The following is a 25127-nucleotide window of genomic DNA, read 5'->3' as shown; positions in this document are numbered from 1 at the left end:
ACTATACTCTACTTTTTACTGTACTCTACTTTGCTGTACAGTACTGAACTATACTCTACTCTGCTGTACTGTACTATACTTTTAATTACTGTAATCTACTGTGCTGTACCGTGCTTGTCCTAACTTGTGAACCCAACTGTGGTTTGTGACAACTATGATTTCTCATTGTAGCCCATTCAATTTCAGAAATTCTGTTACCAATTTTTGGGAAATTCTGTTACCAATTTGGTAATGGAATTTCTAGTTTTAATCACTTAATAATTCATAAACAAAATATCATTAAAAAGTACTACCTTGTTACTTCTGTGAACTTTGATCATCCTCCCTCCTCATGAGGGGGAGAAATTTGCCAATAGTTTTTGGTTACAGAATTTCACGGCACAAGGCAATGTTTCTTAAACTTACAGAAAGCAGAAAATGTCCTCCACAACTAAATATAAGTGTTGATATTAGTTGTCTGTGGCCTTTAGTTCAACATTGTGTTTTGGTGCATTTCTAATACCTTTGAAAACTATTTCTGGTAGATGTTTGACCAGAAATCAACACCTTTGCTTATTCCACATTTTTGGATGGAAAATTGTGAGGGAAAAAAAGTATTTATATATATATATATATATATATATATATATATATATATATATATACCCTCAGCTTTCATTTGACATTCTATGAACTTGTTGGTGCTAATGGGTCCTTTTACATGGAAAAGACCCAAACAGGCCTTATTCTAAAGGTACATGTAACAGGGACATGCAGTCCTCCCCCATAAAACCACGAGATGATAACGTAGCCATGGGTCTACCTACAGACACAATATGACGAGGGTAAATCATTCCCAAGGGGTTTGAAGCACAAAGTATTTATTCAGTAGAGAATGGAGATTAGGCCCGTCAGGCCCCTCAGGTGTTATGAAAATAAAACCACAAATTGGAACAGAAGAAGCCCGAAGGAAAGCGTCAGGAGCCAGTGAAGTGTTGAAATTTATTTAAGTTTAACACCAAAAAAAAGAACAAAACAGCATATTCTCAAGCTTGGGTTATCCAGAACATTCATAGGCCTATGTGCAGCCGGCCTGATTGCAGGTCATGGGTTGAAATACCGCAGTAGTGAGAAACTCTAACTTTCGGGACTGGGTGTTGTTTGCCTTGGTGTCTATAGCAATGACAGTGGGCTTTGTTCGAATAGAGAGAGAGAGGAGATTCTAGGGATTATGGAGGGTCTAATCAGCAATCAGTGTAGCTAGCACTGGTTCAAAGCCATCAGCCCCATCTCATCAAGAGTATTGACAGTGGGCAGGGTGAATGACAGTGCGAAAGGGAGAGGCATAGGAGAGAGAGAGAGTGTGTTAGGGCTGCACAATTAATCAATTGTTTTGACGAAATTGCAATATTGACATGGGCAATATCCATTTTGAGCCATGAATGTAACATTCAAATGTAATAAGGGTCCCTTGGGAAACTGACCAACACTTTGCTTCCTACCCTATCACAGCTTCTACCAACCCAAGATAGACCACATCCTGTTTTTTCCAATGGGAGCAAATTAATCATAGTGGCCAGAACAAGAGAGGAGGTTGGCAGAGCCAAGCACAAGCTAGCGAGATCCTATTGTTTTAGCATGTATTTGCATATTTCCGTTAGGGAACGCCTACTCTGAAGTGTGCCGGTGTAATAACTCAATTAGTCCTTGCACTCGCTCTAAACAGTGCAAGTTTTTTTTAAACTTTGGTAAAGGTTAAAGTCTATAAAACTTCATCCATTCTGTTCATACAGATTCTAGTTTTGGGAAGAGAAAACTGTTGTGATCAAGGGCTCCGTTCAATCAGATCCTATTCAGCCGACATCCGCTTAGTGGTTGTTTTGGTGGTGTTGGAGAAGGAACTGCGTTAGAGCGGTCAAATCCACAAATGGCTCCCGGCAATGGCATTATACCTAAAGCAGACATTGCAATTGGCTGCATGGAGTCACATCAACAGAAATCCCATGCAGCCTTGTTTACAAGTTTGAACACTGGAATGTGAGATTAATCTACACCACCATTAGGTTGATAAACATCCATCTTCTCCCACTGCCGGACACTGGGCAACCTCTTCCTACCATATTTGGTAGTGAGTGGAAACGGCAAACAGATGCATCTGGCATCTGCTCAATCATCTGGCTCATTGTTCTGTGGTTTTAGTGTACCTGGCTTTTTCATTCGTTGTCATGCCAAACCCCAACTACAGAAACGGAATACTAATTTTATTTATATGATTCCAACAGTTAATCTGAGTGGTTTGAGCTAAAAATCACAAGTAAAATCACAATATTTGGTTAAAAACAACTCACAATTACATTATTTGCCCCATGTCGTGCATGCCTTAATGTGTGTGTGTGTGTGGTGTGTGGTGTGTGTGTGTGTGTGTGTGTGTGCGTTAGTAGTAGACTAAGCTATGTTGCTGCAGGGGAAAGTTGCTGTGCTGCATTGTGGTGTTGCAAGGTTGGCCAAGGACAGGGAATGCATGCAGATGAATGGGTTTGCACAGCGTGCTAATGAGCTTTGGCCTTCATAGACGGCACTGGGTACCTAGCTGAAACCAACACTCTCCCCCTCTCCCTCCTGGAGCGGTTCCAAGGCCAAATCAAATGGAGATCAGATGTACTCCTGCTGCAGTTCATCCGTTTGAGCGGCCCTCTGCTACTGACGGTGATATACCTGTGCTCTCGCCTTCATAACGCAGTTAGCACACAAACACACAGATATTCAGCAGACATCTACAGTGCCTTCAGAAATAATTCACACTCCTTGACTTTTTCCACATTTTGTTGTGTTAAAGCCTGAATTTAAAATACATTAAAATTTTGATTTTGTGTCACAGGACTACACACACACACCAAAGTGGAATTATGTTTTTAGAAATTGTTACAAATTAATAAAAAATGAAAAGCTGAAATGTCTTGAGTATTCAAATATTCAACCCTTTGATATGGCAAGCCTAAATGCTAGCAGATAGCATAATGCTAGCGCAATGACTGGAAGTCTATGGGTAACGCTAGTTAGCATTGGCACACGAAAATACCTCAAACTTCCTTCATACTGGGCACAGAGACAAAAAAAAGGCATAAACGAGTTCATCTGACTCTGGAGAAGTAGACAAAGGACCTCATGCCAAAATCCTGAAGTATATCTTTAACGAGTCACATAATAGGTTGTATGGACTCACTCTGTGTGCAATAATAGTGTTTAACATGATTTTTGAATGAATACCCCATCTCTTTACTCTACACATAGAATAATCTGTAAATTCCCTCAGTCAAGAAGTGCATTTCAAACAGATTCAACCACAAAGACCAGGGAGGTTTTCAAATCGCAAAAAAGGGCACCTAACTCAGTTGCCAGAGAGGAAGGAAATCGCTCAGGGATTTCACCATGAGGACAATGGTGACTTTAAAACAGTTACAGAGTTTAATGGCTGTGATAGGAGAAAACGGAGTATGGAGCCACAAAGTTTTAGTCCCTCCACTACACTAACCTAAAAAGACAGAGTGAAAAAAATCTATGGCAATACTTGAAAATGGCTGTCCAGCAATGACCACCAACCAACTTGACAGAGCTTGAATCATTTTTTGTACAATCCAGGTGTGCAAAGCTCTTAGACTTACCCAGAAAAACTCACAGATGTAATCACTACAAAGGTGATTATAACGTGTTGACTCAGGGGTGTGAATATTTATGTAAAATAGATTTTTCTGTATTTTATTTTCCCAAAAATGGCAAACATTTCTAAAACATGTTTTTACTTTGTCATTATGGGGTATTGTTTGTAGATGGGTGAGGGGGGGAAAACAACTAAATCCAATTTGAATTCAGGCTTTAACAACAAAATGAGGAATAAGTCAATGGGTATAAATACTTTCTGAAGGCACTGTATATCACTAAAGCAACCCATCTATGACACTTTCACAGTTCCAGGTCTAGTTGGAGCTTAGAGGTCAGTTGACTAACTCTCCTTCCATCACCTTGGCTGTCCCTCACTAACTCTCTCCCTCCCTCCCTCTGGGCTTAGGTTCAATGGAAGGCCCAACATACGATACACCACCACCTCCTACTAGCCAGCAGTGTTACCCTCCAATCCACTGGATACTCAGTCTAAACCAGGTCAAATCAATTTAAACCAGGTCAGACAAGCTGGCAGGCAAAAGCCTCATTAAAATGATTCCCAGGTAATATCACGCTATCACAGGAATCATTGTCAATATTTCCACGACAGATCTCCTTTAAAAACCAGCACAGATAAGTTACAGTAGAGGAAACAGCATCACCAGCACACACACACACACACACACAAGGCCCTATCAAATCCACAATGTGGAGAATGCGGATGGAGTCACAGGATCCAGACATTAAAACAGAATTTTAAAAATGCTGAAAAATGTATTGAACTTATAGTAAAGGAATCAAATTTGTGTAGCAGTTAGTGATGATGCTAATGAAAAGTATTCCGGTAGAGGGAAAGTTTTTCCCAAAAACCTTCTCAATTAAATATTAACTAAAAAGTAGCCTATGCTTGCTTACCTGGTAGAATGATTTAATTATTTGCATCAATCCAGTGGGTATTCGTTTTGCAAACCATCACATGTGGCTACGAAAATACTGCTAAACAACAGCCTCTTGCTAGGTGCGCACTGGAATGAAAGGGTAACTACAACCAAAAAAAATCTAAATATCTCACATTTTCCCATACTTCAAAAAGTGGACTCCATTGTTGTGGACTTATAAAAACAACTACATTTGATGTTCTATAAACAAAACAAAAAAACAAAAAAAAGGTTGAGAGAGAACCTCGTTTTAAAAAAAGAGGAAAACGGAAACCTAAAACACAAAACGGAGAAATTGGAATAGAATGGCACACAGAAACCCCAAGACAAGTCTAGGCAGAGCTGCTGTTGATACGTAACAACTGTGGGACGCATTGAAGCTGTTAGCAGAACATGAAGATGTGATTCTTTATGCTCATATGGATATTTCTTGGAACCCTGCTTACGCAGTGTACCGCTAGAGATGACTTTCATGTGATGCATGGGTTATCAATGAACAGGCATGAGGGGAGGGGGGGGATAATTATAACTACACAGGCCTATAGCTTTGCACTTTTTAGGCAGCATGGTGTCTCGTGTTTTTATAAATGAACAAGTGTTTCACCACAAATAGCCTAGTGAATTGGGAATGGTGCGTTTGATGCCCCCAATGCTTGCCCACTACTTCATGCCCATTTCAGAGACAGTCATTATCATGCCATCATGTCTTAAAGCGGAACTGCTTCCTAGAACTAACGGCCTGTGTCATCAATATGGTTGCAAAGGGTCGGAAACTTTCTGGTAAACTTCCAGAATTTTTCCATGGGAAGTTAAGCACGGGAATTTGGGGAATTTTGCTTAAATTCATCAAAAAAAAAGTTCACTTTTAACAGTGAAACTTTTTTGTGGGATACACATAAGGCAATTCTGGGTCTTGTGTGTCGCAACTCTACCTTGTTTTTCTACAGATGGAGGACAGGATAGATGGTTTGTCATGGAGTCCCCTGACTAAAAGACAGTTTGCTACAAATGTTTAAACTGGGAGAGACCTTGCATTCAAATTATACAAGACATGTTTTGAAGAATACATGTCTGGGAACTGTTTTATATGGGATACCATACGAAGGGAAGACGATTAAAGGCTGGTTTACAGTCCGTCTATTGACATGTCTGTAGACTATTGTCGTAGCAACATCAAACTTTGTTGTAGTTATGAAGCAGCCCAGTGCTCCAAATAGCCTACTTTCTCTATTTTAAACCCATCCGTTTTACTGAATTCATTTTTAATGTCAACCTAGCAAGCCAGGCAACTAAAAGCAATTTTCTACACAATGTTTTTGTTTGTTGATGCTAGTTAGCCAGTTCAAATAAAAAGTATAGCTGACAAACACATTCTGATTGGCTGGGCCCGGCTCCCAAGTGGGTGGGCCTATGCCCTCCAAAGCCCACCTATGGCTGTGCCCTACCCAGTCATGTGAAATCCATAGATTAGGGTCTAATGAATTTATTTAATTGACTGATTTCCTAACATGAACTGTAACTAGGGCTATCCCCAACTAAAAAAAATCTTGGCCGACCAAAGGTCATCTGTTCTTTCGACCAATCGATAGGTCAACATTTTTAAACATGTTTTTTTTTCTCCATATATAGAAACACCCTAAATGTTTAAATCAAATCAACTATATGCATTAGGCTCGTCTGATGCTTTAAGTTTACGGTGCCAGAGATCTAGATAACCAGCAAGAAAAAAAACTTAAATGGACTGAACTAATGTTCTACCACTCCAGCTGGCTTTCTGCCATTACTCTTCTGAAGTTGCTGGTAATAGGCTACTCGAGGAGTCGACAACCTTTCATATGTGGAATGCCAATTTATCTTACCATTTCTACCGATCTGCATGCCAGTTATGGTTCTCATATGTACATTTTCATGAAACAATTTCATTTAATTTGTCTTCATCTCTCAAAATCATTGTCATATGGTTAATCAAAATTCTATCCAAATCTAAATGAAAATTATACAAACCTAAAAATCAACTTCTATTGCCAATTATGTAAAAAATTAGCCTACATTAAGCCAACAAATAAAAACATTGCAGCCAGGAAATATCCTGATAAAAATAAATATCCTATGAATCACAAGCTACACATGGCCTGTCTGCAACGAACTTGAATCATTGTATCAACTATTAACTTGGGTCTGGCTTGAAGCTTGCAAACTTGCAACATTGTATAAAATATTCTGGTCCCTCAGAGTTTCCTGCACCAGTGAGCTCGGTATAGACACAACTGTAGGATATTTGCTCAAGGGATGAGAAGTAGTGCTTGACTTAGGCAGTAGCTCACCAGAGCCGAGTACTAGCACCTCAAATGTTCTACTGCTTGAGCCCCTGTTTCTCTTATAGAATATTAGCTCAAAAGTGTTGTGCACCTAAATAGAAACAGTCCAAGTCAGGCACTGATAAGAAGTAAATCAGGTAGGGAAAAAAGTATTTGATCCCCTGCTGATTTTGTACGTTTTCCCACTGACAAAGAAATGATCAGTCTATAATTTTAATGGTAGGTTTATTTGAACAGTGAGACAGAATAACAACAAAAAAATACAGAAAAACGCATGTCAAAAATGTTATAAATTGATTTGCATTTTAATGAGGGAAATAAGTATTTGACCCCTCTGCAAAACATGACTTAGTACTTGGTGGCAAAACCCTTGTTGGCAATCACAGAGGTCAGACGTTTCTTGTAGTTGGCTACCAGGTTTGCACACATCTCATGAGGGATTTTGTCCCACTCCTCTTTGATGATTTTCTCCAAGTCATTAAGGTTTCGAGGCTGACGTTTGGCAACTTGAACCTTCAGCTCCCTCCATAGCTTTTCTATGGGAGTCTGGAGACTGGCTAGGCCACTCCAGGACCTTAATGTGCTTCTTCTTGAGCCACTCCTTTGTTGCCTTGGCCATGTGTTTGGGGTCATAGTCATGCTGGAATACCCATCCACGACCCATTTTCATTGCCCTGGCTGAGGGAAGGAGGTTCTCACGCAAGATTTGACGGAACATGACCCCGTCCCTTTGATGCGGTGAAGTTGTCCTGTCCCCTTAGCAGAAAAACACCCCCAAAGCCTAATGGTTTCCACCTTCATGTTTGACGGTGGGGATGGTGTTCTTGGGGTCATAGGCAGCATTCCTCCTCCTCCAAACACAGCGAGTTGAGTTGATGCCAAAGAGCTCCATTTGGGTCTCATCTGACCACAACACTTTCACCCAGTTGTCCTCTGAATCATTCAGATGTTCATTGGCAAACTTCAGACGGTTATGTATATGTGCTTTCTTGAGCAGGGGGACCTTGCGGGCACTGCAGGATAAGTCCTTCACGGCGTAGTGTGTTACCAATTGTTTTCTTGGTGACTATGGTCCCAGCTGCCTTGAGATCATTGACAAGATCCTCCCGTGTAGTTCTGGGCTGATTCCTCACCGTTCTCATGATCATTGCAACTCCACGAGGTGAGATCTTGCATGGAGCCCCAGGCCGAGGGAGATTGACAGTTCTTTTGTGTTTCTTCCATTTTCAAATAATCGCACCAACTGTTGTCACCTCACCAAGCTGCTTGGTGATGGTCTTGTAGCCCATTCCAGCCTTGTGTAGGTTTACAATCTTGTCCCTGACATCCTTGGAAATATCTTTGGTCTTGGCCATGGTGGAGAGTTTGGAATCTGATTGATTGCTTCTGTGGACAGGTGTCTTTTATACAGGTAACAAACTGAGATTAGGAGCACTCCCTTTAAGAGTGTGCTCCTAATCTCAGCTCGTTACCTGTATAAAAGACACCTGGGAGCCAGAAATCTTTCTGATTGAGAGGGGGTCAAATACTTATTTCCCTCATTAAAATGCAAATCAATTTATAACATTTTTGACATGTGTTTTTCTGGAGGACAAATTTCCACCGGGTGATTGTGGAGGCCAGGTCATCTGATGCAGCACTACATCACTCTCCTTCTTGGTCAGATAGCCTTTACACAGCCTAGAGGCATGTTTTGGGTCATAGTCCTGTTGAAAAACGGTATATACATTCTATTACAGTTAAATAGTTAACACACACACACACACAGAGGTATAAGGCACTGCATCTTAGTGCAAGAGGCGTCACTACAGTACCTGATTCGAATCCAGGCTGTATCACACACATAGGAAGGGACTTCCTCACCCACTGAAGACAGAACCTCACCCAGAGAGTGGGCATGTCAGTGTGGTAAGACAGCCAAATCCTTAAATTGGGCCATAGAAATAGAACTGAAAGCCATGCTAGTTCTGGGACAGCTGAAGTTGTATCAAATATGTTTATGCTCCTTGTTCTATCTGTGGTTGTACTCAACACACAACTTATTTTCATTTGCTAGGTAAAGTGTAGGCATACTGTCTTTATAAGCAAATCAATATATGATAGCATATTTACAGCAGAAAATGTTTTGCAGTTCTTTGAATCGCAAACACACCCATCGATTTTTTTTGTTGACAAATGTATCTACACTCAAGCTGGCCATGTTTGTGCAATGTCCACATCTAGCCTACACCGCAGGGTTTCCGTTAGCCGCTAAGACTGTTTTTGACCTAAAAAACATTAAAAAGCAGATGAATAAAATTGGCGCTGGCCAAGAAAAGTTCCATTGCAAAATAATGCTTCTCAGCCTATTCATTGATGGAAATACATTTGACTGGTCATGCTTATCTGTCTATAGGTTAATTAAATTGGCGCGTGTACAGTATATTTGTTACGCATCTTATTTGTCACACGAGTACAGTATACAGATACAGAGCCTTTGAGGTGAAAATCTGTCAGACAGTGCGAGAGCTGCTGCTAGAGCATCTAAAAACAGCAAATTCATAGGCAACGGGAGGCAGGCTTCATCAGCGCGTCACACACCAATTTGCAATGAGCTGGAGGCAGTATGCATTTTGAAAACATATGTAATTGTTTGAAACCTGAACGTATTACTTCATATTATGAGGCATGTCTTACCTTGCTCCAAAGAAGCTTAGCATAAATCAGACCATATCCAGAGGAAATTATTTTATATCTAACTTTCTTTCATTGCCCAGTAGCCAAAAGGCACAATCCTAGTCATATTAGCATGTTTTTGCATATTGGACAGCTATTCTAAAATCTTCAAAAATGCGCATCAGAAATTGCAAAGACAGACCGCACATCGTTGCATCCTCGACTTGCATGTTCTGTTAATATGAATTAGCATGTGATTTCTGTCATTTTAAGCACCGTGGGTGGACGCCCTAAATCAGGTTACGCACCTAATGCATGTGGGTCCGGTAAACTTGTCAAATGTCCAGCGCCACATTTTCCTAACGGAAACCCTGCTACACCTGTAGGGATATTAGTGTCGGGATTTGTCCCCCGGGTAAGACCTAACAGCAGACAAAAGGAGAGATGAGACAAGAGAAAACTAGCCTGTTATATAATATTATGTTGACAGCCGAGCTGACTGAACATACGGATTCAACTCGCAGTTGTTGACATCGTTTCCATGGTAACAGGTCTTTACATGAGTGATGAAAATTCAAGTTGCTGCATATACATAGCAAGGTGTTGTAGAACGACATGAAACACACTCCAGACTCTGATACTTCTTGCTATCTTGGCATAACTGTGATTTGACAGAGAAATATCAGCTAGCCAGATAGCTACCGCTGGCTAGCCTATCCAAGATATGCTAGCTACCCAGCTGCTGACAGGTTGGTTCAACACAAGGTCAACGCAGCCTTTAGCATACACATAGAACTGAATTAGCAGATCATCTTGAGATGGTGAGTCAGGGGAGAAGTCCTCAACTTCAAAACGTCTCTCCATAGCAAAGCTACCTTAGTTTACCTCGCTGTCACTAAGTTACTCACTACTGCCCTTGTTTGTTTGTTGTGAATGAATGGCAAAGACACACTAAACATTAAACCACAACCCCAAAGACAACTCTCGTTTGGAATTTAGTAATGGCCGCTGCATTTCCTAATGAGTACCGGATGAAACACATGCAGAATCAGTGAATGCAGTTCACCTTTGAGACAGCAAGATGTAGGCTACCTGAGGCCCAACCACAGGAAAACAAAGCATACTGTAACGACCTTGGGTTTATTAGCGCGGAAATCGACTCTGCCGCACGAGCATGCTTTTGCGGCACAGTCGATAGCGCGCCGGACCTCGGGTCGAAGGTCGAGGGTTCGAGACCTGCTCCCTGCTGTTTCATTACATTGGTGTCAGAAGTGGGATACCAACACTATTCATCTATGACTATCAGAGATATAGCCAAACATTCTGATGGGAGTTCATAGGGCTGGGAATTGCCAGAGACCTCTTGATATGGCATTATCACGATACTTATGTGCCGATTCGATATGTATTGTAATTCTAGCGATTCAATATGCATTTCAATAATGCGATTTGATTGTAATTGTGATGATGTTCCAAACATAATGCTCACTATACAGTGCCTTCTGAAAGTGTTCAGGCCCCTTGACTTTTTCCACACTGTTACTTTACAGCCTTATTCTAAAATGGATTAAATACAATTATCAAGAATCTACACACAATACCACATAATGACAAAGTGAAAATAGTTAAGATTTTTTTTGCAAATGTATGTCATTTTAACAGAAATACAATATTTACCACAAGTATTCAGACCCTTTGCTATGAGACTCATAATTGAGCTCAGGTGCATCCTGTTTCCATTGATCATCCTTATGCTGTTTCTGTAACTTGATTGGAGTCCACCTGTGGTAGGTTCAATGGATTGAACATGATTTGGAAAAGCACACACCCGTCTATATAAAGGTCCTACAGTTGACAGTGCATGTCAGAGCAGAAACCAAGCCATGAGGATTGAAGGAATTATCTGTAGAGTCCAGAGATAGGATTGTGTCGATGCACAGATCTGGGGAAAGGGTACAAAAAAAATGTATGCAGCATTGAAGGTCTTCAAGAACACAGTGGACTCCATCATTCTTAAATGGAATTAGTTTGGAACTACAGACACTCTTCCTAAAGCTGGTCGCCTGGCCTACCTGAGCAATCGGGGGAGAAGGGCCTTGGTCAGGGAGATGACCAAGAACCAGATGATCACTCTGACAGAGTTCCTCTGTGGAGAAACTTCCAGAAGGACAACCATCTCTGCATCACTCCACCAATCAGGCCTTTATGGTAGAGTGGCCAGACGGAAGCCACGCCTCAGTAAAAGGCACATGACAGCACACTTGGAGTTTGCCAACAGGCAAAAGACTCTCAGACCATGAGAAACAAGATTCTTTGGTCTGATGAAACCAAGATTGAGCTCTTTGGCCTGAATGCCAAGCGTCACGTCTGGAGGAAACCAGGCAACATCTCTACGGTGAAGCATGGGGGTGTCATGCTGTGCGGATGTTTTTCAGCAGGAGGAACTGGGAGACTAGTCTAGTCAGGATCGAGGGAAAGATGAACGGAGCAAAGTATAGAGAGATCCTTGATGAAAACTTTCTCCAGCGCGCTCAGGACCTCAGACTGGGGCGAAGGTTCACCTTCCAACAGGACAATGACCCTAAGCACACAGCCAAGACAACACAGGAGTGGCTTCGGGACAAGTCTCTGAATGTCCTTGAGTGTCCCAGCCAGAGCCCAGATTTGAACCCGATCTAACATCTCTGGAAAGACCTGAAAATAGCTGTGCAGCAACATCCCCAATCCAACCTGACAGCGCTTGAGGATCTGCAGAAAAGAATGGGACCAACCCCTTCAAATAAGTGTGCCAAGCTTGTAGCGTCATACCAAAGAAGACAAGGCTGTAATTGCTGCCAAAGGTGCTTCAACAAAGTACTGCGTAAAGGGCCTGAATACTTATGTAAATGTATTATAGATCCGTTTTTTTATTTGTAATAAATTGGCAAAAATGTCTAAACACCTGTTTTAGAGGGGGGAAAACTTTAATACATTTTAGAATAAGGCTGTAAAGTAACACATTTTGAAAAAGTCAAGATGTCTGAATACTCTCCCGAAGGCACTGTAGGTCTGCTGCTCCATGATTTTAATTTTAACAACCAATACCTTCTTAAGGTCCAAATGTCTGCTTTTCAGAGAGCATTTAGAGCACGCCTCTCCATACCGTCTGACTCAACAATGTAGCGGGTCAAGAGTCGATCAGAGAAGTGAAAGGAGTTATTTTCAAAACCAGATCAATTACTTCAGGGTTCAAGGTTAGAAATGTTCAGATTTGAGCCTAATTAGTGGCAATACAACTTCCTCCTAATATTGAGTTGCACACCCTGTTGCCCTCAGAAAAGCCTGAATTTGTCAAGGCATCGACTCAACGAGGTATTGAAAGCGTTCCACAGGGATGCTGGCCCATGTCGACTCCAATGCTTCCCACAGTTGTGTCAAGTTGGCTGGATGTCCTTTGGGTGGTGGACCATTCTTGATATACATAGGAAACTGTTGAGCGTGGAAAACCCTGCAGCGTTGTAGTTCTTGACACACTCAAACCAGTGCGCCTGGTACCTACTACCATACCCTGTTCAAAGGCACTTAAATGTTTTGTCTTGCCCATTCACCCTCTGAATGGCGCACACACAAACCAGGTCTCAAGGCTTAAAAATTATTTCACCTGTTTCCTCCCACGTTAAATCAGTGTAGATGAAGAGATTTAACAAGTGACATCAATAAGGGATCATAGCGCTCACCTGGATTCAACTGGTGAGTCTGTCATGCAAAGACCAGGTGTTCATAATGTTCAGTACACTCAGTGTAGAAGCCTAACTCAATGGTATGGCAGTAAGGTAGTAAGGTAGGCAGTAAGGTAGTAATGCAGCAAAGTAGTAAGAAAATAACGTAGTATGGCAATTAGCCATCCATCACAGTAGCCTAATCCTTAGCTCATGCATGACCATAGGCTAACATCTATCTAAAAGTGGTTCTCACCTAAAGGCAAAGTGCCCTCTAGTCCAGACAAGGTCACCCAGAGAGCACCAGGCAGTGTTACCTGCAGCAGCACTCTCCTATTCTGTAGAGGATGATAGAACGCACACACCATTCCCTTAAAACACAATGACACAACCTGACAACTCAGAGGATGCAGAAGGAGTGTGCTTCCCAAATGCCACCCTATTCCCTACATAAGGCTCTGGTCAAAAGTAGTGCACTATGGGACTAGTTCAAAAGTATTGCACAAAATATGGAATAGGATGCCATATAGAACTTAGCAGAGGTCTTTATTCAACAAGTAGGATAATAGATTTGTAAAACAAATCAAAATATGAACTCCTCATTATCCTCTGCTTTGTAACGATGAGTCCATGTGTCTCATACTGGTTATTACTCTGTGCCTATGTGAATGACATGTTATTTTAGGGAACCTACCTTTCTGGGTCTGCTGATCAGGCAAAGTCAAATACTCAGCAAACTAACCGCTGCCTTGAGCACACATAGACAGCTGAGACTTCTCTGCAGCGGAACACAGAGAAATTCAAATATCGTGAAAACACTTACCCAACACTACAAGGGCTACTAGCCAGAACATCCACTTCAATGAGAGACAAAATCTTTCCAATATACACTACCGTTCAAAAGTTTTGGGTCACTAAAGAAATGTACTTGTTTTTGAAAGAAATGCACATTTTTTGTCCATTAAAATATCAAATTGATCAGAAATACAGTGTAGACATCGTTAATGTTGTAAATGACTATTGTAGCTGGAAACGGCTGATTTTTTATGGAATATCTACATAGGCGTACAGAGGCCCATTATCAGCAACCATCACTCCTGTGTTCCAATGGCACGCTCTGTTAGCTAATCCAAGTTTATCATTTTAAAAGGCTAATTGATCATAAGAAAACCCTTTTGCAATTATGTTAACACAGCTGAAAACTGTTGTTCTGATTAAATAAGCAATAAAACTGGCCTTCTTTAGAATAGTTGTGTATCTGGAGCACCAGCACTTGTGGGTTCGATTACAGGCTCAAAATGGCCAGAAACAAATAACTTTCTTCTGAAACTCGTCAGTCTATTCTTGTTCAGAGAAATGAAGGCTATTTCATGCGAGAAATTGCCAAGGAACTGAAGATCTTGTACAACGCTGTGTACTACTCCCTACTCTGCGTCTCACAAAGACACAGCGGTTGGAACCAAAAATCTCAAATTTGAACAGATTTCCACCGGTCTAATGTCCATGGCTCGTGTTTCTTGGCCCTAGCAAGTCTCTTCTTATTGGTGTCCTTTAGTAGTGGTTTCTTTTCCGCAATTCGACTATGAAGGCCTGATTCATGCCGTCTCCTCGAACAGTTGATGTCGAGATGTGTTTGTTACTTGAACTCTGAAGTGTTTATTTGGGCTGCAATTTCTGAGGGTGGAAACTCTAATGAACTTATCCTCTGCAGCAGAGGAAACTCTGGGTCTTCCTTTCCTGTGCCGGTCAGTTTCATCATAGTGCATGATGGTTTTTGCGACTTCAAGAAACTTACAAAGTTCCTCACATTTTCCATATTGACTGACCATGTTTTAAAGTAATGATGGACTGAATGTCCTTTCTCTTTGCTTATTTGAGCTGTTCTTGCCATAATATGAACTTGGTCTTTTACCAAATAGGGCTATCTTCTGTATACCACCCATACCTTGTCACAACACAACTGAGTAGCATAAACGCACTAAGATGGAAAGAAATTCCACAAATTAACTTTTTAAATAAGGCACACCTGTTAATTGAAATGCATTCCAGGTGACTACCTCATGATGCTGGTTAAGAAAATGCCAAGAGTGTGCAAAGCTGTCATCAAGGCAAAGGGTGGCTACTTTGAAGAATTTCAAATATAAAATACATTTTGATTTGTTTAACACTTTTTTGGTTACTACATGATTCCATAAGTGCTATTATATCATTTTGATGTTTTCAATATTACTCTACAATGTAGAAAATAGTAAAAATAAAGAAGAACCCTGGAACGAGGTGGAATGAGGTGTCCAAACTTTTGAGTGGTACTAATATACACTGCTCAAAAAAATAAAGGGAACACTTAAACAACACAATGTAACTCCAAGTCAATCACACTTCAGTGAAATCAAACTGTCCACTTAGGAAGCAACACTGATTGACAATACATTTCACATGTTGTTGTGCAAATAGAATAGACAACAGGTGGAAATTATAGGCAATTAGCAAGACACCCCCAATAAAGGAGTGGTTCTGCAGGTGCTGACCACAGACCACTTCTCAGTTCCTATGCTTCCTGGCTGATGTTTTGGTCACTTTTGAATGCTGGCGGTGCTTTCACTCTAGTGGTAGCATGAGACGGAGTCTTACAACCCACACAAGTGGCTCAGGTAGCGCAGCTCATCCAGGATGGAACATCAATGCGAGCTGTGGCAAGAAGGTTTGCTGTGTCTGTCAGCGTAGTGTCCAGAGCATAAAGGCGCTACCAGGAGACAGGCCAGTACATCAGGAAACGTGGAGGAGGCCGTAGGAGGGCAACATCCCAGCAGCAGGACCGCTACCTCCACCTTTGTGCAAGGAGGAGCAGGAGGAGCACTGCCAGAGCCATGCAAAATGACCTCCAGCAGGCCACAAATGTGCATGTGTCTGCTCAAACGGTCAGAAACAGACTCCATGAGGGTGGTATGAGGGCCCGACGTCCACAGGTGGGGGTTGTGCTTACAGCCCAACACCGTGCAGGATGTTTGGCATTTGCCAGAGAACACCAAGATTGGCAAATTCGCCACTGGCCCCCTGTGCTCTTCACAGATGAAAGCAGGTTCACACTGAGCACATGTGACAGACTTGACAGAGTCTGGAGACGCCGTGGAGAACGTTCTGCTGCCTGCAACATCCTCCAGCTTTACCGGTTTGGCGGTGGGTCAGTCATGGTGTGGGGTGGCACCTCCATGTGCTCGCCAGAGGTAGCCTGACTGCCATTAGGTACCGTGATGAGATCCTCAGACCCCTTGTGAGACCATATGCTGGTGCGGTTGGCCCTGGGTTCCTCCTAATGCAAGACAATGCTAGACCTCATGTGGCTGGAGTGTGTCAGCAGTTCCTGCAAGAGAAAGGCATTGATGCTATGGACTGGCCCGCCCGTTCCCCAGACCTGAATCCAATTGAGCACATCTGGGACATCATGTCTCGCTCCATCCACCAACGCCACGTTACACCACAGACTGTCCAGGAGTTGGCGGATGCTTTAGTCCAGGTCTGGGAGGAGATGCCTCAGGAGACCATCCGCCACCTCATCAGGAGCATGCCCAGGCGTTGTAAGGAAGTCATACAGGCACGTGGAGGCCACACACACTACTGAGCCTCATTTTGACTTGTTTTAAGGACATTACATCAAAGTTGGATTAGCCTGTAGTGTGGTTTTCCACTATCATTTTGAGTGTGACTCCAAATCCAGACCTCCATGGGTTGATACATTTGATTTCCATTGATCATTTGTGTGTGATTTTGTGGTCAGCACATTCAACTATGTAAAGAAAAAAGTATTTAATAAGAATATTTCAATCATTCAGATCTAGGATGTGCTATTTTAGTGTTCCCTTTATTTTTTTGAGCAGTATATATACACACACACATACAGTGCCTTGCGAAAGTATTCGCCCCCCTTGAACTTTGCGACCTTTTGCCACATTTCAGGCTTCAAACAAAGATATAAAACTGTATTTTTTTGTGAAGAATCAACAACAAGTGGGACACAATCATGAAGTGGAACGACATTTATTGGATATTTCAAAAATTTTTAACAAATCAAAAACTGAAAAATTGGGCGTGCAAAATTATTGGCTTGGGGGTAAAAAATTGAGAAGCCTTTTTGTCCTAGACTTGGCACTCCACGCTTGCCATGCGGTAGTAGAGAGAACAGTCTATGACTGGGGTGGCTGGGTTCTTTGACAATTTTTAGGGCCTTTCTCTGACACCCCCTGGTGTAGAGGTCCTGGATGGCCCTATAGGCTGTCTCATCGTTGTCTGTGATTAGGCCTACCACTGTTGTGTCGTCTGCAAACTTAATGATGGTGTTGGAGTCGTGCCTGGCCATGCAGTCGTGGGTGAACCGGGAGTACAGGAGGGGACTGAGCACGCACCCGTGTGGAGCTCCAGTGTTGAGGATCAGCGTGGCAGATGTGTTCCTACCTACCCTCACCACCTGGGGGCGGCCCGTCAAGAAGTCCAGGATCCAGTTGCAGAGGGAGGTGTTTAGTCCCAGGATCCTTAGCTTAGTGATGAGCTTTGAGGGTACTATGGTGTTGAACGCTGAGCTGTAGTCAATTAATAGCATTCTCACATAAGTGTTACTTTTGTCCAGGTGGGAAAGGGTAGTGTAGAGTGCAATAGAGATTGCATCATCTGTGGATCTGTTTGGGCGGCATGCAAATTGGAGTGGGTCTAAGGTTTGATGGTGTTGATGTGAGCCATTACCAACCTTTCCAAGCACTTCATGGCTACAGTTGTGAGTGCTACGGGTCTGTAGTCATTTACGCAGGTTGCCTTCGTGTTCTTGGGCACAGGGACTATGGTGGTCTGCTTGATGCATGTTGGTATTACAGACTCAATCAGGGACATGTTGAAAATGTCAGTGAAGTAGTCTAATAGTTTGCAAGCCCTGCCAAATAAGACAAGCGTTGTAGCCGGTGTTGTATGATTCAATCTTATCCCTGTATTGACGCTTTGCCTGTTTGATGGTTTGTCGCAGGGCATAGCAGGAACAATGTGTTTACAATACCGCGCTGGTAATAAATTATTTGTTCAACCGCAACTTCTGGGGTAGCTAGCTAGCTTTAGGTTGGTACCTAGCTAGCACCAATACAACCAGCCTGAAAACAATGACCATTAAAAACTGCAGTCATTTTCATTATTCTTAGCAAGGTTTTAGGAATCGTTATGAGTACGTATTAGGTAGGTAGCCATTTGTTGTTCGCCTATTGAAATTGAATTTGAGTCCATGAAAATAAATAGCTAGCCAGCTACTTAACCCTCTTGCCCAAAGCTAATGTTATAAGCAGCCAGCTAGCTTCACCTGGTGAGTGAGTCTCAACCGGACCGGGTTGTGAAGCTAGCCACAATAAAGATTAGGTACAGTAGTGCAATTTACAGTTTGACTTCAAAATAAAAGTACCTATTTGAAAGTGATGCAGAAGGTTAAAAATTGGTGGAATCGTCCCATATTTAGACTAGATAATGTTAAACAAGGTTGGAATGTGAAGCAATGAAATGGGGTATCAGTCTACTCGGTGACACCCACAGAACACAACTGTGAAGAGTTTACGCAAATATTAGCGTTGTAGCTCTTATCGCGGGACTGTGACTGTGTGAATCACCTCCCGAGTCAGCCTATTGTGTGTATTGACATTCATATCGCACTGTACAGCTTTACCTAAGGATTGAGGATCAATGAAATGGGGTATCAGTCTACTCAATACCCAATATATATTTTCCCAACGTCCTCCTCAAAGTTATCAGACAAACATCCACGTAGTATTGTTTTTCCTCGGGAATAGTGTTCAATACACATAGGTTCACAATAAATGTGGCTTAATTCACAGTTGTTTCAGAGTCCCGCAATAAGAGCTACGACGCGACTGTTCTCTGGGTGTCACTGAGTAGACTGACCCCATGTCATTGATCCACAATCCCGAGGTAAGGCTGTACAGTGAAATAAGTATGCCCCCAATGCAATTCTAAAGTATAATACATCCAGTGTGAATTCAACAGATGTCAAATTAACAAATTGTTTTTGTTGATTTTATATAACATCCCAACATTGTTTAGTATGATCTATTCAATTGTGGCATAATTCTAAATTTGTATTATTTGCATCACTGTCAATGACATACTTTTATTTTGAAGGCAAACCACAAATTCCACTATTGTGGCTAATCCTTATTGTGGCTAGCTTCCCATACAGTCGGAAGTTTATATACATTTATATACATTTAGGTTGGAGATATTAAAACTCATTTTTCAACCACTCCACAAATTGCTTGTTAACAAATTACAGATTTGGCAAGTCGGTTAGGACATCTACTTGGTGCATGACACAAGGAATTTTTTCCAACAATTGTTTACAAACAGATTATTTCACTCTCAATTCCAGTGGGTCAGAAGTTTACATACACTAAATTGACTGTGCTTTTAAACAGCTTGGAAAACTCCAGCAAATTATGTCATGGCCTTAGAAGCTTCTGATAGGCTAATTGACATAATTTGAGTCAATTGGAGGTGTACCTGTGGATGTATTTCAAGGTCTGCCTTCAAACTCAGTGCCTCTTTGCTTGACATCATGGGAAAATCAAAAGAAATCAGGCAAGACCTGAGAAAAAAATGTGTAGACCTCCACAAGTCTGGTTCATCCTTGGGAGCAATTTCCAAATGCCTGAAGGTACCACGTTCATCTGTACAAACAATAGTACGCAAGTATGAACATCATGGGACCATGCAGCCGTCATACCGCTCAGGAAGGAGAAGCGTTCTGTCTCCTAGAGATGAACGTACTTTGGTGCGAAAAGTGCTAATCAATCTCAGAGCAACAGCAAAGGACCTTGTGAAGATGCTGGAGGAAACAGGTACAAAAGTATATTTAGCCACAGTAAAACGAGTCCTATATTGACATAACCTGAAAGGCCGCTCAGCAAGGAAGAAGCCACTGCTCCAAAACCGCCATTAAAAAAGCCAGACGACGGTTTGCAACTGCACATGGGGACAAGATCATACTTTTTGGAGAAATGTCCTCTGGTCTGATGAAACAAAAATAGAACTGTTTGGCCATAATGACCATTGTTATGTTTGGGGGAAAAAGGGGGATGTTTGCAAGCCGAAGAACACCATCCCAACCATGAAGCACAGGGGTGGCAGCATCATGGTGTGGGAGTGCTTTACTGCAGGAGGGACTGGTGCACTTCACAAAATAGATGGCATCATGAGGAGGGAAATTATGTGGATATATTGAAGCAACATCTCAAGACATCAAGTCAGGAAGTTAAAGCTTGGTCGCAAATGGGTCTTCCAAATGGACAATGACCCCAAGCATACTTCCAAAGTTGTGGCAAAATGGCTTAAGGACAACAAAGTCAAGGAATTGGAGTGGCAATCACAAAGCCCTGACCTCAATCCCATAGAAAATTTGAACTGAAAAAGCGTGCATGAGCAAGGAGGCATACACACCTGACCCAGTTACAGCAGCTCTGTCAGGAGGAATGGGCCAAAATTCACCCAACCTATTGTGGGAAGCTTGTGGAAGGCACCCCGCTAACTAGCTAGCCATTTCACATCGGTTACACCAGCCTAATGTCGGGAGTTGATAGGCTTGAAGTCATAAACAGCGCCATGCTTGAAGCACAGCGACAAGCTGCTGGCAAAACACATGAAAGTGGGTCATTAATATGGTCTAATCCGGAAACTATCATCTCAAAAACAAGACATTTATTCGTTCAGTGAAATACGGAACCGTTACGTATTTTATCTAACGGGTGGCATCCATAAGTCTAAATATTCCTGTTACATTGCACAACCTTCAATGTTATGTTATAATTATGCAAAATTCTGGCAAATTAGGCGGCCCAAACTGTTGCATATACACTGACTCTGCGTGCAATGAACGCAAGAGAAGTGACAATTTCACCTGGTTAATATTGCCTGCTAAACTGGATTTCTTTTAGCTAAATATGCAGGTTTAAAAATATATACTTCTGTGTATTGATTTTAAGAAAGGCATTGATGTTTATGGTTAGGTACACATTGGAGCAACGACAGTCCTTTTTCATGAATATGCACCGCATTGATTATATGCAACGCAGGAGACGCTAGATAAACTAGTAATATCATCAACCATGTGTAGTTAACTAGGGATTATGATTGATTGATTGTTTTTTATAAGATAAGTTTAATGCTAGCTAGCAACTTACCTTGGCTTCTTACTGCATTCGCGTAACAGGCAGTCTCCTCGTGGAGTGCAATGTAATCAGGTGGTTAAAGCATTGGACTAGTTAATTGTAAGGTTGCAAGATTGAATCCACGAGCTGACAAGGTAAAAATCTGTCATTCTGCCCCTGAACAAGGCAGTTAACCCACCGTTCCTATGCCGTCATTAAAAATAAGAATGTGTTCTTAACTGACTTGCCTAGTTAAATAAATGTGTAAAAAATATATACATATATATTTTTTTTAAACCGGCCAAATCGGTGTCCAAAAATCCCGATTTCCGATTGTTATGAGAACTTGAAAATCAGCCCTAATTAATCGGCCATTCCGATTAATCGGTCGACCTCTAGTAAGAACTGACACATCTGGTGCAGTCCATGAGGAGGAGATGCACTGCAGTACTTAATGCAGCTGGTGGCCACACCAGATACTGACTGTTACTTTTGATTTTGACCCCCCTTTGTTCAGGGATACATTATTCCATGTCTGGGGAACTTGTTCAGTTTGTCTCAGTTGTTGAATTCAGTTATGTTCATACAAATATTTACACGTTAAATTTGCTGAAAATAAACGAAGTTTAGTAATTTTTTTTGCTGAGATATATATATATATATATATATCACACACAAACTTGAAAGTCAACCATTTTTTTACGCTGCTGCTACTCTCTGTTTATCATATATGCATAGTCACTTTAACTACACATTCATGTTCATACTACCTCAATTGGGCCGCCCAACCAGTGCTCCCGCACATTGGCTAACCGGGCTATCTGCTTTGTGTCCCGCCACCCACCAACCCCTCTTTTACGCTACTGCTACTCTCTGTTCATCATATATGCATAGTCACTTTAACCATATCTACATGTACATACTACCTCAATCAGCCTGACTAACCGGTGTCTGTATGTAGCCTCGCTACTTTTATAGACTCGCTACTGTATAAAGCCTGTCTTTTTCCTGTTGTTTTATTTCTTTACCTACTTATTGTTCACCTAATACCTTTTTTGCACTATTGGTTAGAGCCTGTAAGTAAGCATTTCACTGTAAGGTCTACACCGGTTGTATTCGGCGCACATGACAAAAACTTTTTTTATTTTTTTTTTATCGCACAGGCATAGGTGGAGACCAGTAACACAAATCCATCACTAGTACCCAGTGTTTTTCCATGGAAATCCAACAAATTGCCATATGCTTTGTCTGATGAATTATTCAAAGACTCGAGTCATGGAAAGTGTCTAACAGAGGAAGAGCATGTTATGAGAACGGTAAAGGACGTACCCATCTGCTATCCAGATGAAGAGCCTGATAATGATGTAAGGAAAGACTTACTGTAACCAGTTTATGAGTGACTGAGTAATGTGGCCTTAACACCTATAGTTGCCAAGACAGACACAGCCTCCCACTCTCCTTCACCCCATAGACCAGTGTTTCCCAACTCCAGTCCTCCCAACAGAAAACCTTTTTGTTGTAGCCCCGGACAAAAACACCTGATTCAACCTGCCACAACAAAAATGTGTGCTGTTGTGGGTACTCGAGGACTGGAGTTGGAAAACACTGTCATAGACAATGACTGAATGATGTACCATGGATCCACACAGGCCCACTAGTACTAGTGTTCCCCCACTACAACTCTGACTTCAGTGCTCTCAACTCACCCGAGAGACTAAAAGAACTGGGCTGAAGCTGTGACTTTTGATAAATTATATATTTTTGTATCTGTAATTCAATAAGAGCAGGAAACACTGATGAGGTTCCAATCAATGCTTCGGTTCATTAGTCTGCTTACAGTGGAAATGAGGCTATAATGTGACTCTTTCACATCTGAATTCTCTAGGCTGTCTTGTCGATTAAAAACTCAACATCAACAACACTGGTTAGGCTAGTTAAAGAGAAGCAATACCTTGTCTTTCCTTTTTCTTTCGCCCCAGTTCAGCAACGTTGGTCTGACTTTAAAGGTTATGAATGATGGATGTCTTGTCCCAGTCAGACTCCCCAGTAGGCCAGTCTGTTATCTGGGAGAATGGGCACCCAGCACGAGACTGAGGAAAACAGGTGCTTTCATTTTAATGATGGAGCTTGTCTGTCTGTCTGGAGCTGGGCCCCACCCAGCCTGAGCAGAAATGGACAGGGAGAGGTGTCTAACTAGTCAGGCTGACAGGATCACAAGTAGTGGGTTGGAAGGATGCAGAGCAAGGCTACCTACGGACCTGCCCTGATGCATTAGGGGTCTACACACATAGGCCTACGCGTTTATGTCGTGTCCATCCAAGCAGACCGATGTACGCCCATTCTACATTCTGTATACCCTCTGTGTCACCATCCCACCCTACATCCTTTCAGGACGAGAGAACATTTATCATGCTCTAATTCACACGTCGGTGATGCTACTGTAACAGAAGTCCCCTGCCTTAGAAGGCCCATGAACCTTGTACAATTTGTAACATCTTTTTGGAAAGAATGAGGTTAATAATACCAATATGGTCTAGATTTGACGCTCGACTTTATCTTTGAACTGATATGGTACTGTCATGGCGTAAAGACGTCCTTTTCAAAGCCATGTTGGTCATTGACGATGTTCACTGTTAAACAATGAAAGAAATACTCTTTTTTAGACATAAACGCTACTTGAGTACTCGAGTCCAGGCCACCGCTGAGGGGAGCACAGATGGTTGTGCAGCCAGTCTGAAGAGCAGATAGGGTTCTGACTAAGTTGGCTGGTCGGCAGATGAGTGACCGGTTAGCCAGGTTCTGACATTACTGGTGTACCTTTCACCGCTGGGGGGGTTCCTTGGTTCCCTATCACCGATGCTAGCAGCTTTAGGCGGCAGACTGACGCTCCTACCTCTTTAGTTGACCAAGCAAATGCAACAATATAACGGTCAGTTAAATACAACAAGCGCAGGATCACGTTACATCCTCATCTATTGATCAATAGCAACATTAAACAGCAACAGAAAGAAAGAATTGATCCACTCATTGACCTGCGCATGTTGCCTGCAGTCACAGGCAGTGGGCCAATCAAGTCCTCAAGTAGTAGGACTCCAGTTGTGTGCACCATGAAATAAAACGTTCAACAACTTGAGTGAGATACGGCTAAGCCCTTGTTGCGTAACATGGTATGTTTATTGTGTCTGAGAAAAAGGTCATTGTCCCATGAAAAAGTAATCGTTTCATTTCCTCTGAAGTCAAAGCACACTAACGGAAGTAACCGAGCTACTGTGTTCTGCACTACCACGTGCTGGTCTTAAGTTATGCACTCACATCCCATGTCACAAATGAGATGAGTAGGCTACAGTAAGCAGTCATGTGGTTCAAGCAGAACTACAAAACAGTACAGAGAGAAGAAGAGGAGAGTGATGGTTTAGGAGAATCCTTTTCTACCACAGAGGCACTTGCTTATGATCAAATCCATCACCTCCTGTCCACACTTTCTTCCCTTCTCTCCTCCGTGCCGTGAGAAGAGGGGAGTACACTGCTATTCTTAGCAAAGGACACAGGACGCCTTGAGACAGGCAGTCCTGTGGCACCCTCAGTGGAGTGGAAAACAACCGGATGCATCCTGTTTTCAGGGAAGATGGAAAGAGAGCCTGTGACACGACTCGTCAAGCAACTTTTACGGGATTGGTTAAACAGTGCAGAAGAGAA

At 42.1% G+C, this 25127-nt stretch overlaps 1 protein-coding gene across 9 annotated transcripts in view; it reads right to left on the bottom strand.

Moving 5' to 3' along the window:
• ccser2b (coiled-coil serine-rich protein 2b) overlaps positions 1-25127 on the bottom strand; it is a 121957-nt gene that overhangs the window by 91233 nt on the left and 5597 nt on the right. For 2 of the 9 annotated variants that reach the window (XM_090201964.1, XM_090201966.1), the window contains exon 1: positions 4555-4970. The exons of 6 other annotated variants lie outside the window; for them this stretch is intronic. The gene's annotated coding sequence lies outside the window, so the exon portion shown is untranslated. Of the gene's footprint in view, positions 1-4554; positions 4982-25127 lie in introns of those variants that run through there. One more of the 9 variants, XM_090201969.1, reaches the window with a different exon arrangement.

The sequence above is a fragment of the Oncorhynchus mykiss genome, chromosome 16 (genome assembly GCF_057628025.1).
Source record: "Oncorhynchus mykiss isolate SJ-2025 chromosome 16, ASM5762802v1, whole genome shotgun sequence".
NCBI classification, from domain to species: Eukaryota; Metazoa; Chordata; class Actinopteri; order Salmoniformes; family Salmonidae; genus Oncorhynchus; species Oncorhynchus mykiss.
Note: the sequence above shows the minus strand (reverse complement) of the source record. Positions and strands in the feature narration are given on the sequence as shown.